Source organism: Vombatus ursinus, unplaced genomic scaffold (assembly GCF_900497805.2).
Source record: "Vombatus ursinus unplaced genomic scaffold, bare-nosed wombat genome assembly UNPS02014779.1, whole genome shotgun sequence".
Classification (NCBI taxonomy): Eukaryota; Metazoa; Chordata; class Mammalia; order Diprotodontia; family Vombatidae; genus Vombatus; species Vombatus ursinus.
In genome coordinates, this window is record NW_020954557.1 from 48441042 (window position 1) to 48453283 (window position 12242).

At 38.3% G+C, this 12242-nt stretch overlaps 1 protein-coding gene across 2 annotated transcripts in view; it reads right to left on the reverse strand.

The window, feature by feature from the left end:
* The window catches only part of CERS6 (ceramide synthase 6), a 292186-nt gene that overhangs the window by 24947 nt on the left and 254997 nt on the right, over nt 1-12242 (reverse strand). The gene's annotated exons all lie outside the window — the stretch shown is intronic.

The following is a 12242-nucleotide window of genomic DNA, read 5'->3' on the forward strand; positions in this document are numbered from 1 at the left end:
TGCCTAACAAGGGTGTGTATGTGTGTGTGTGGGGGATCTAAATCGAATCAGATCTGGGATCAGAGCAGTAGGGATCAGATAAGATTCCAGAACTTTCTTTCAATCCACACATCCGTGTTTAACTACTTCTGTTAACAAGAAATTCTCCATCTATAACCCACATCCTCTACGTGTCTGTCGAAGATGTCTTCATGCAGTGCATAGAGCACTGAGTCTGGAGTCAGGAAGACCTGGGTTGAAATCTGAACTCAAATACCTGTTAGCTGTGGGACCCTAGAAGACCCTGGCCAAGTCACTTAACCTCTGTTTGCCTCTTGTTTCCTCAACTATAAAAAGGGATAATTAACAGAACCTACCTCCCAGGGTTGTTGTGAGACTCAAATGAGATAATATTTGTAAAGGACTTAACACAGTGCCTGACCTGTAGTAGGTACTTAATAAATGCCTATCCCTTTTGTTTTTAGATAATTTTATCTTTATTAGCTTTGGGCTTTCAAGGGCTTCCAGAACAAGACTGCTACGACCCAGCACATTACTAGGCATGTAGCTCAATAAATATATGATAGAAATGTAAGAGGTTCTAACATTTGGTGATGACAAATATAGGAGGAATGTACTGCAATGGAAGTGAGGCAATCTGGGTCCTTCACTCTAATGGGGTGATGGGACCTGGACCCCAAAAGGCTGGAAGCAACTCAGTCTCTTAGTAGACTCCTGTGAGAAAATCTTTCCTTGTTCCAAGCACATATAGAACTGACCCTGTAATTCCTCAAATAAAAGCTGTCAGTACAGGCACAGGGTGCCTGCCCAAGGACTCTGTCTGAGGCACCTGGACTATCTTGTCCTTTCTCCCCTGATGATATCTGGTATCAACAGAGCTTTGTCTGTTGACTCCCTGAATTTTCCCATACATTTCTTTCCCTGTCCCTTTTTGCATATAAGCATAGGCAACATCCTCATTAGTTTGCAAGTTCCCTAAAGAACTTCAGTATTACAATAAACTTTGCCACTTGACTGGAAGATGGTTTGAGTGCACAAATTCATTCCAGGTGACACCCTGACATTTTGGGGGTCCCAGAACCCCTAAATCGTGTCAGCACCCCTAAACCACATCATCCCCACTCTGCCACTAACTTTCTGTGATAACTCGGGAGGAATTGTTTAACCTAAGTTTTCTCATCTGTCAAATGAATGCATTGGACTATATAATCTTTAAGGTCCTTTTAGCTCTAATAACCTATGAATCTGGGAGTCAATATGAATAACTCATTTGGTTTTCACAATGATATTTTTAAACTGCAAAGTTATTCTAAGCGGCAGCATCTCCAAGCCTAGGTGTGACCAGCTCACATCTCCTTGCATCAATGGGTCTCACAGATTGTATCTTTTTGGTTACTCTGCTGTTGTTTTCTGGAAATACTTTCTTTTCCTCTGACTTACCTCATCCTCCATTCTCCACTTAAATCTCACCTTCCTTCTATATATTATCTTCTATATATTATCCATTAGTCAATTCATTAGGTTGTAAGCATCTTGAGAACAGGGGCTGTCTTTTGCCTCTTTTTGTATCCTCAGTGCTTAGCACAGTGCCTGACACATGGTAGGCACTTAACAAATGTTTATTGATTGATGATTGATTATATCCTATTTAGATTTTCATCTGCAAACAAATTCTCTACCATTCTAAGTCAGTTATCTGAAGGAAGAATTTTTTTTAAGTGTTTATCATTGGTGAAATCATGATTTGTATGGGTGGAACATTTACCAAGTTGTATGTTACTAGGTAAAAATAATATTTCCTCTTTGACATAAATAGTAGAGTCTGAACTTTGGAATCATATAAACATACACTTTTTAAGCTGGAAGGAAGCTTAGAAATCATCTACTTCCTCATTTCCTTTACAGCTCTGAGACTATATGATTTTATGATTACAGCTGTCCTGTCTCATCTCTATGTTTGTTTTTTTTTAAATAAGAAAACAAAATCCAAAGTAATTAAATGCCCAGATAGATACATGAACATGTCTTATAACTGTTGTCACCTGCAATTTTGATTCTTCTGAGATCATGACTGTCCAACCTACTTTTTTTTAGCCCTATAACATTAAGAGAATACTGATTAGTATCAGTAAGTGATAAAATTAATTCAAAATTCCCTTATGCTATTTCATTTTCTGTTTAAACATAAACATCTCAGAAATTGTAGCAGCATTCATGAAGATGAAACAGGAATATAAGTACACACACACACACACATAATGCTTTGATAAACATGATTTCATTTGAACCTGAAAACTAGTAGAAGAAAAGTACCATGCCTTAATAATCTTGTGTTTTCTTTTTAAAGCCTTCCTCTTCTTGCACTCATAGTAACCTAGCTAATATCCTTTAATAAGTAACGATGACTCTCTGTCTCCTAACTGCCTATCTTTCATCTGTCCTGGTGTTGTTTATTTTCTGCTAATATCCTTTCATATCCTAACCACTTACGCACTGTGAAATGATCTCCAGATGCTAAAACATAATTTAACATTTTTGAAATGAGATATTCTGAAGCACACCACTAGTATTCATACATTTCTATGCCAAGATCTTAATATCAGTTTTCCTGATTAAAAACTTTTTTTATCAAAAAAAAAAAAGACTTTGGACATCAATATCATTAGATAGGTTGGTGAGATCTTGTCTTAAGAAACAAGTGAGTGTAAATACCAGTTTCCCTTCAAATGTTTCAGAAATTATTCATAAACAAGACCATAATTAATTGAGAAAGTAGAGACTGGGTTCCATTTTTGTCATTAATTCATTGAATTGTTTGGGAGAAGTTGTGAAGCCTCAGTTCTTGGGACAGTAAAATGTAACAATTTCTATGAAGTTTTATGTCCAGACGCCTCTGAGTGGTCTGGAAATAAACCTGTATGAAGCCAAGTATCTATTTCTTCACATCACAAAGTCTTCCCTGACCACAGGGAAACCTCCCACCCTTCTCCACTTTAAACTCATTTGTTTCACTACATGAAACTGGATTTTTTTTTCTGTTTTGCAGAAAGTCTTACAAATAACTTAAATATGTAATTTAGCATGAATTCTCCAAGTAACATTATCCTCTAGCATGTGTGGGTATGTCTTTTTTTCCTTTTGCCAAAAATGCTCTAAAAGTGGTAGCCCTATAGACTCCTAATTGCAGCACTTCCTCTTGTAGGTAAGAAGGTCCGGTAATTGATCTGCAGGGCAGAAAGGCAGCAGCTGTTGCAAATAACCCTAATAAGAGATCTACCTTTGGGGTCTTTACAGTCAACTTTTTTTTTTTTTGCTTTTCAGTGAGGCAGTTGGGGTTAAGTGACTTGCCCACAGTTACACAGGTAATAAGTGTCAAGTGTCTGAGGCCAGATTTGAACTCAGGTCCTCCTGACTCCAAGTCTGGAGCTCTATCCACTGTGCCACCTAGCTGCCCATACGGTCAACTTTTAAAGAAGAGCCAGCCCAAACTTCTGGGCTTGTGTTTCCAAACTGGTTGGGTTGCCATGACTGGAAAGTTCCTTAACAGACCCTATACAGTTTTGGGGGAATCTAGCTATCTGGGGAGCTTTTCCAGTTATCCATGTTCCTCTATGTTTTATTTTTCCTTGTGTACTATGCAGTGGGCTGTATTGCAAGCTGTTGCAAGTCTTAAGGTAAAGCATACACCCAAAGGCTTTAGCAGTGATGACACTGTGCCAAAGGCCAGAGATGACTTCATCTTTGACAGCACCTTCTAAGACATATGAAATGGGTCTGGAGCTGTAAAGATCCTTCAAGATCATCTAGGCGAAATACTCATTTTAGGGATGAGAAAGCTGAGACCCAGAAGAGAAGTGACTAGCCTAAGGTCACACATTAGTGAGGAGCAGAGCTAGGATTCCAAGACAGGTCATCTGCCTTCAGGTTCAGCGCCTCTGCCCACCCATGTTGTCACCGTCACTTATTTTCGTCCATCTATTCCAAAGGCATTTAACCTGCAACTGCATCCATTTAACTTGCGTTGGAGTGTGTCCAGCAACTATGACTATTTAATGAATGCTAGCTGAGGTTCATAAATGGTGATTTATCAAACATGATTCCATGAGTATGTACCAAGACAAAATCTCCAGGAATACATTATAAATCCAGCGGCCTCTAGTCCAATCTTTGATCACTTTGTCTTCCTGGATATGCTGATTTATAGGGCTATTACTAAAACCTCATATATGAAAGGCATGGAACCATACTCTCCTCTCTTCCCTTGAGATATTTACCCTTCAGGCAGAATTCTCAGGGGAACGTGTCAAGGTAATTGTTTTTGCCCTGTTTACTATTAAGCTTTCAGTTTTAGCCAAAGCAACAAACCAGCACCCCAATCTCATACCCCAAACCGGAAAAAAGGACAAATCCATTCTCTTACCAAAAAATAGTATGAGCTATAGGAAATTGTTATAGGGAATGAGGTTGAAACTTTACACAGAAAATAATACAAAGTGTTTCTGAAAGCAGTTTAAGTGCAAAACTAAAATAATCACACTAAAAGAAGTTAATATTGAACATTACTGCCATTACCTGCATGGATTTCTTTTAATGCTACCCAAAGCCAACCTCTATTTTTAAGTCTCTTATTGAATATGGGCCCTAGAGAGCCAAAGAGCTAACTAGCAAACTATTTCGCACTATTTACCCTTTATTCCCAAGACAGTCGATAGAAATTCTGGAAACAGCACCAAATCTACTTCTCTGTACTGCCTTTTGTCATATTAAGGTTTTCAAAATCTAGTCTCAAGGTGGCAGGAAGGTATATGGTTGCAGCTGCTTAGAGACTGTTGCCATGGAGAACAACAGGGGTAATGGTAGAGAGCTGTCTTGCTATAGCTAATTTAGGGGGAACTGGAGAATAGCTGGGCACCAAAATACATCTGCATCCAAAGAAAGCTGCATGTGGAAAATTGATGATACTCTTTGTTGAACTCACATCTCTATTATTTAACTTGGTATTGCATCCAGCAGGTTGGCCCCAGACCACATCTCTTCATTCCCCTGCCCTTGGGCTCAGTTCACGATCCCATCCCTTGCTAGTACATTTACTTTGGATGTTGCTTTCTGCCTCTGATCCATCTGCTTAGCAACCCCATATTGTGACTTCTGACTCTGGCTTATCATAGAATGCATCTGGCCTTTACCTCTGGAGGAACTTTCCTCCACGTTTCCCCAAATGGGAAGATCGCAACCTGCATAAAATATACTCATTTGGCTTTAGTAAGGTCATGGCAAATACAAGGGATGAGGCTAGGGGGAGCAGTGCAACACGACCTCTAAATTTTGGTTGTCTCTTGAACCAGCTCACTTCTAAGATATGACCTTTCAATATTCAATCTTACCCCCAAACTTGCCTTTATTAATCTGTTTTTCATTTTGCGTGTTTAAAAATTAACCCATTTCAAATGTTTAAATTCTGCTTGAAGGAGCTAAATAAGCAATAAGCCATGGCTTTGAACATTCTAAATCTGTTGTAACTCATAAAAGAAACTCCAAATTATTAAACACATCACACAATTCAGGGTGATAAAACACCCATTATCTAGCAAAGGACAATTTAGCTGTATCACCAGCTGCATAAAGGATAACCTCTTTCTCTGTGCCTGGTAAACTCAATGCTTATATTATGCATTTAATAATCTCCACCATCTGTCATTTAATTTACTAGCAACATGAGTTAACACAGTGTAAAAGGGTAAGGCTGAGCCATGCATATTCTCACTGGTCAAATATGTTGGGTTTACTACTCAGAATTAATTGTTAGCACAACAAAGCGCTTTCAAAGTTTCCAAACACAAAATTTTTTTTTCCCCTGACAAAAAAACAATCACACTTCAAATAAATAAAAGGCCTGGAAAATTCAAATAAGACACATGGTTCTATCTTATGTTAATAGAAATTAAATCTAAATGCCATATTTAGTGTTTGACCTAAACAACTGTGTTGCAAAAATGACTCACACTCATGCAATATTTTTCATGGTAAGTTGCTTAAGGCTACTTTATAAACCATACACCTGGGGTACCACTAGAATAAGTTCTCTTTTAAGGTGAAGGGCAAACAGTAAAATGAGTCCTGCTAGGAATTGAATTAGCTATGTTTAGACAACAGTAAAATATTAGCTTTCTGCAGTCACTTAGCCTCCTATGTGGTTATGACTCCTAAGTAAGGGGTATGACTCAGATGTATTCCCAATATCTTAAACACTGATTTGTGAGTGCACAAATATGAATAAACAACAGTAGTCTTCAACAAAAACACTGCCCAAGTGAAGTTAGGCACGTTGATGATAATGCTCATAGATTCACAGAGCTAGACAAGACACATACAGATTATCTAATCTAGCCCCCCTAATTTTACGCATGAGGAAACTGAGGCCCAAGGAGGCTAGGTGATTTGCACACTTAAAAGCAAGTAAGTGGTGGACATGGGATTCTAATCCAGGTCCTCTGACTCTAAATCCTTCATTCTTTTCTGTTTTACTACATTGGATCATTCATTATAAAACCTCAACCCTACTTGGATGCTCCTAAATGAACTTTCTACCAATATTATCATTCTGGAATTTTAAAGAAGTGAGAAATTTAAGAAAACAGAATTCGATTTTAAAAATAAGTTGCAACAGGAATGTATTTGAGATATGTATGTGATTTATGCACAGGAAAAGAATACGTAAGACTAAGTTACTTTCTGCCTGCAGAACACTGAATTTTTTACTGTTGGTGTTTAGCTTTTTACCAAGAAGAGGCTGTTATTTAAATCAAACCTGAAAAGGTTTTTTTTTTTGTCTTTTTTTCCTCAGACTCTAATACTGCGTTATAAAAATATTCCTTGTACCATAGACTTTTGTAGAAAAAAATACTCCTAATTGATAATTTAAACTTGTCTCTATCATAATTATCCATACTTAGAAAAATAGAATGGTTCCAAGAACACTAGCCTAGGAGACCGGGGACCTGGATTGGCCATTCAGCTGTAGCTCTGTTCTGTCACTTGTTAGGGATGGGAGGGGCTGAGCTATTTTCAATAGACTGTAATCCAGAACATGCAGATGTCTAAGATGGAATGAGGGAGGCAAAAATACCTAAAACCCAGGAAGTACGGATTTGGAGCCCAGAAAGATAAGTGACTTCCTATTGGAATTGAGGGTGGGTTGTGGCTATAGGCCTGACCAGGTTTTGACCAACGAATTGAGGGTGAAGTGAGCCAAGCAGAATGAGGTGGGGTCAGCAGCAAGAAGGTCTTTGCTTAGATCCATTATGGAAGGCTGTGAAGGCCAGCTCTGTTCACCAGATTCAATGGATCATAGAATCTCAAAGCCACAAGGCATTTCAAGTGCTAGCTAGTCCTACTGAGACCTGAGCAAGTATCATCTCCACCACACTCCCAATAAGTGGTCATCTAGCTTTTGCTTGATAATTTTAAGAGGAAATCCACTACCTTCTGAGACAGCTAATTCCACTTTCAAATAGTTCTAATTATGAGAAAGTTTTTTTTTTCCTTACATTAAGCCTAAATCTGCCTTTTAGTAACTTCTACCCGTTGCTGCTGGTCTTGCCCTTTAGAACTAAGAATAGGGGCAGCTAGGTGGCACAGTGGATAGAGCACTGGCCCTGGATTCAGGAGGACCTGAGTTCAAATCTGGTGCTTAACACTTACTAGCTGTGTGACCCTGGGCAAGTCACTTCACCCCATTGCCTAGCCAAAAAAAAAACAAAAAAAAAAAAAACACCACCACAAAAAAACAAAAACAAAAAAAAAGAACTAAGAATAAATATAATCCATCTTCAATATGATAGTTCTTCAAATATTTAAATAAAACTAATTCTCATATGGGATGCTCTCAAGGGACTTCACCACCCTGGTTGTCTTCAGTTTATCAATGTGTTTCCTAAAAAGTGTTGCCTAGAGATGAACAGGATGCATCAGCTGTGATCTGACCAGAGCAAAATACAATGAAACCAGGATTTTCCTAGTCCAACCCACCATGCCTGACAATGTAGTCTAAGATCTAATAGCTCTTTTTTCTGCCATATTGAACTGCTGACTCATATCCAGTGTAGAGTACAATAAACTTCTCAGATCTTATTCAGATAAACTGTTGCCTAACCTCATCTTCCCCATCTTCTACTTGGGAAGTTGATGTTTTGAATACAAGTGTAGGAGTTTACATTTTTCCCTGTTAAATGTTCTATCATATTGAGTTCTTTTTATTTTTTTTTCTTTTTTTGGGAGGGGGGAGGGGTTAGGCAATTGGGGTTAAGTGACTTGCCCAGGGTCACACAGCTAGTAAGTGTCAAGTTGAGTTATTTTTAGATACCATCATCCAATTCGTCAACTATCTCTCATAGCTTTGCATCGTTTTCATAATCTAGTAAGCATACCATCTATGCCTTTATTCAATCATTAATAAAAATGTTCAACAGCACAAGAACAAGTGTAGGCCCCTGGGGCCCTTCACAAGAAAGCTCCTTTTCATGAGGCAAAGAAACAACAATGGCCATTCTTTGGGTCTAGCCATTCAATTAGTTTCAAATCCACTTACCTTAGATCACAATCTAGCCTACACTTCGCCCTCTAAGATTAGAACAAGAAACTGTCAAAAACTTTGTGAGAATCTAGGTCAAGTATCTACAATATTCCCTTCACTCACCTGCCTAGAGGTCCTGTCAAAAAAGGAAAAGAATTTGGTTTGGAATAACCTACTCATGGTGAAACCCTTGCCAATTTTCTTCTGTGTTCACTACTTCTCTATATGTTCATGACCTTTAATAATATTTTCAGCAATTTTGTCAAGAACCCATATCAAACCCACTAGCTTAGGCTTTCAATATTCCATTCTCTTTTCCTTTTTTTTCAATGGTGTATTTCCCACAGTCTTTTGAAATCACCAACAGCGGCTGATCATGGTGGCACACACACACCTGTAATCCTAGTCACAAGAAGGCTAAGACTGACAAATCACATGTGTTCAGTTGTGCACCTGTGCACAGTTCAATAGTAGGCTAAGTGGATCATCTGTCCGAATTAAGTTGGGCATTAATATGGTAAGCCCACAGGAACGTGGGGAAGGGAGGCCAATGGGTCACTTAAAGAGGGAGGAAGTGTTCTAAGTCAGAAATGAGGAGTTGAAAACTCCCATGATAATCAGTGCGGGACCAGGCCAGTAAGTAGTCCCTGTACTTCCTGCCTAAGAGAAATAGGGAGATCTGGGCTTTAAGAAAAATCACTGATAGTAAGTCAGAAATTATATGTACTTATTATCATTATAATTACTTTTAACCCTGAGTTTAGTTCCTCTGGACTTGGTGACTTGAACTCATAAAGGAAGATATTGTTTTACTATCACCCTAACTTACTATTTGTTTCCATGGTGATAGCATTAAATGAAGTTAATATTAAGGCAAAGAGAAGAATTTAATGGCAGGAGAGAGCTTAGAAGGTGGGGAAACTAGTGACACAGTGGATAGAGCAATGGGCCCTGGAGTCATGAGGATCTGAGTTCAAATCTGGCCTCAGACACTTACTAGCTGTGTGACCCTGGACAAGTCACTTAACCCCAATTGCTTACCCTCTCCCCCAGGGGAAAAAAAAAAAGAAGAGTAGTAAATATAAACTAGGTATAAAGTCATATACCTAGCAGAAGACCAGGATTAAACTGTAAGAATCTACTCATACTGTGGACTGTTAACCCTTTTATCTTATTACCTTATTTCCTCTCTCCCCTCTGCTCCATCATATATTTCCTCTGTAATAATTCACAGTATATCTTCTAGACTCTAAGCTCTATGAGGTCAGGGACACTGTTTTATCTAAACTTGGTTTCTCTCTAGGTCTCTGTAACACAAGGCTCTATGTGCCATAGGTACTAAGTGCATGGATTTTTTGTTGTGTTTTTTGCAAATACCTTAGTGTTTAACACACTATTATCAGAAATGAGTGGAAAGAGTTGTGCGAAATAACTTGGTCATTCTCTCTGCAGGGAATCTGGATTTGGGGGACACTGATAAACAAGGCTGATACCTTGAAACTGGGAGAGGACGCCAAGGAGGTTGACGAAAATAGTGAGATGACACGATATATTCTGTGAAGCAAGTCATGTGGAATAAGACTAGAAGGGCAGATTGGAACCAGACTGTGGATGGTAATAAATGACAGGCTGATTTCACATTTTATTCCAAAGGCAACGTGAAGTCACTGAGGATTTCTGAGTAATGGACTTATATAAGGAATATTATTTTGGCAGCAGTGCGTATGATAGACTGGAGTGGGGTTCTGCTTATAAGAAAAAAAAATAAATCCTACTAAGTTTAAAGCTGACTTCAACTAAGCAACTATCATTTCATGATGGGCACACTGCTCAAATGAATTAAGGATGTTCCACCTAGAAAACATATCGTTCCTCATTGGTGGGGGTAGTGAGATGCTACTTGTTTTCAGAGCTCGAAAGGGCTGTCATGAGAATGAGGAATATCCTGCTTGGCCTCAGAGGATGGAACTAGGAAACTAAAACAAACACCACAAACAGAAGCTAAGGAATCAAGTCTTTGCTCCAAGAGTCAAGGAAACTCATGCAGATTTTGAGAAACTGAAGATGTCTAAGGAGGGAACAGCTATCTGTAAATGTGAGCTTGGCCCCTGAGGGTGGAACAGGGAGCAATAGTTGAAAGATGTAGAGAAGCAAAATTTATCTGAATAAAAGGAAAAAAACAACAATAGCTACAACTTTCCACCAATTACTATGATCACAAAATAGAATGAATGTCCTCATCTTCAAGCAAAGGCTGCATGGCTACTTGTCAGATAACGCTGTTGAAGGAATTCTTGGTCTGGCATAGGTTGGACTAGTTGGCTTGTCATGTCTCTTTCCATTCAGACTCTGTGAAGCTAAGCTACAGTAACCAATTATCTAAGGCATTTTGATCTCCCTTATTCTCTTCAAAGCAGCAAATAATCAAAGGGATACTATGTTCTGAAAACAATCAAGGAAACCAGTCCAATATTTAATACATATATCTATCTCATGCACATTATGTTTACATTATTATATTAATATTTTATATACATATTTATATTTATATTTCCTATATATACACACATAGCTCCATCACTAAATTTTAATCCCAGAGGAAAGAAGTATGCCTCTTATCCTTTTTTTGTATCTCTAACACCACGTAACATAGTCCTGGGCATGTTCTTGATCCACATTTGTTGACTGACCAACTGATATAATAATTATGTTTAAATAAGATGAATCTATCTTTCTCCTTTCCTTAATCCATAGCCTTTGTCAGCTTTGGAAAATGTCTCTCAAGTGTTGCTGCCAAACCTTAATGTCAAATTCAAGACTCCCATTCAGAAACAGTTTTAGCCCATGTACCACAATGTTACTTGGGTTTTTTCCACATGTGATTGAAAAGCAGCCTGACTGCAAATGTTTTTTGACATTTAACTTGAATAGAAGAAAGTAACTTAGATGACTCAAGCTTCTAGCTTAAATAACCACCATTAAGAGAAAATAAGGATTCAAGGTTCCCTTGACCCAATAGTCAAAGGGACTCATGCAGATTTCTGGAAATCTGAGGATGTCCAGGAGGGAGTAACTTCAGGTCCACTGATTTCTCACTAGCATGTCAGTCTTTACACCTTTTATTTTTTTTCAAAGAACTTCATAACAGGACTAGATTGATACCAAACTTTGTTCATCCTAGTAGCAGTAAATACTCCTATTAGAGTGTCCCTATACTCAACAATTGCATAAGACAAGAGGCCCAGTTCTGTTCAAAAAAGCAGCAAGATGCAAAGATCTGCCATCAGTGCCAACCCAGCACATACCCAGGAAAGAAAGGCTCTATTTACATATTATTGTATATTTAATAATACTCCGATTTGTGTGGCTGATTCAGTTGTTAATTTTAGCTCATGGGGTCTGGATAAAGAACGTCTTGTTCCACCTTATATATAAAGAGTTGAGTTCTTATGGTGTAATTTGCTAGGATGATGATTATGTGGAAGTGGGAGAATTTTTACCAACAATAAATGTCTTATACAGTGAAAATAGCAGCTTTGCTCCTACATTCATTTAGCAGCAGGAGGCATGAAATGGCCTGGCCCTTGTGAATTACTGCCGAAGTACATTCCAGATGCAAGTAGATAAATGGCTAAATATAAACCCAATTGCTCAGTTCTTTTGTTTCTGT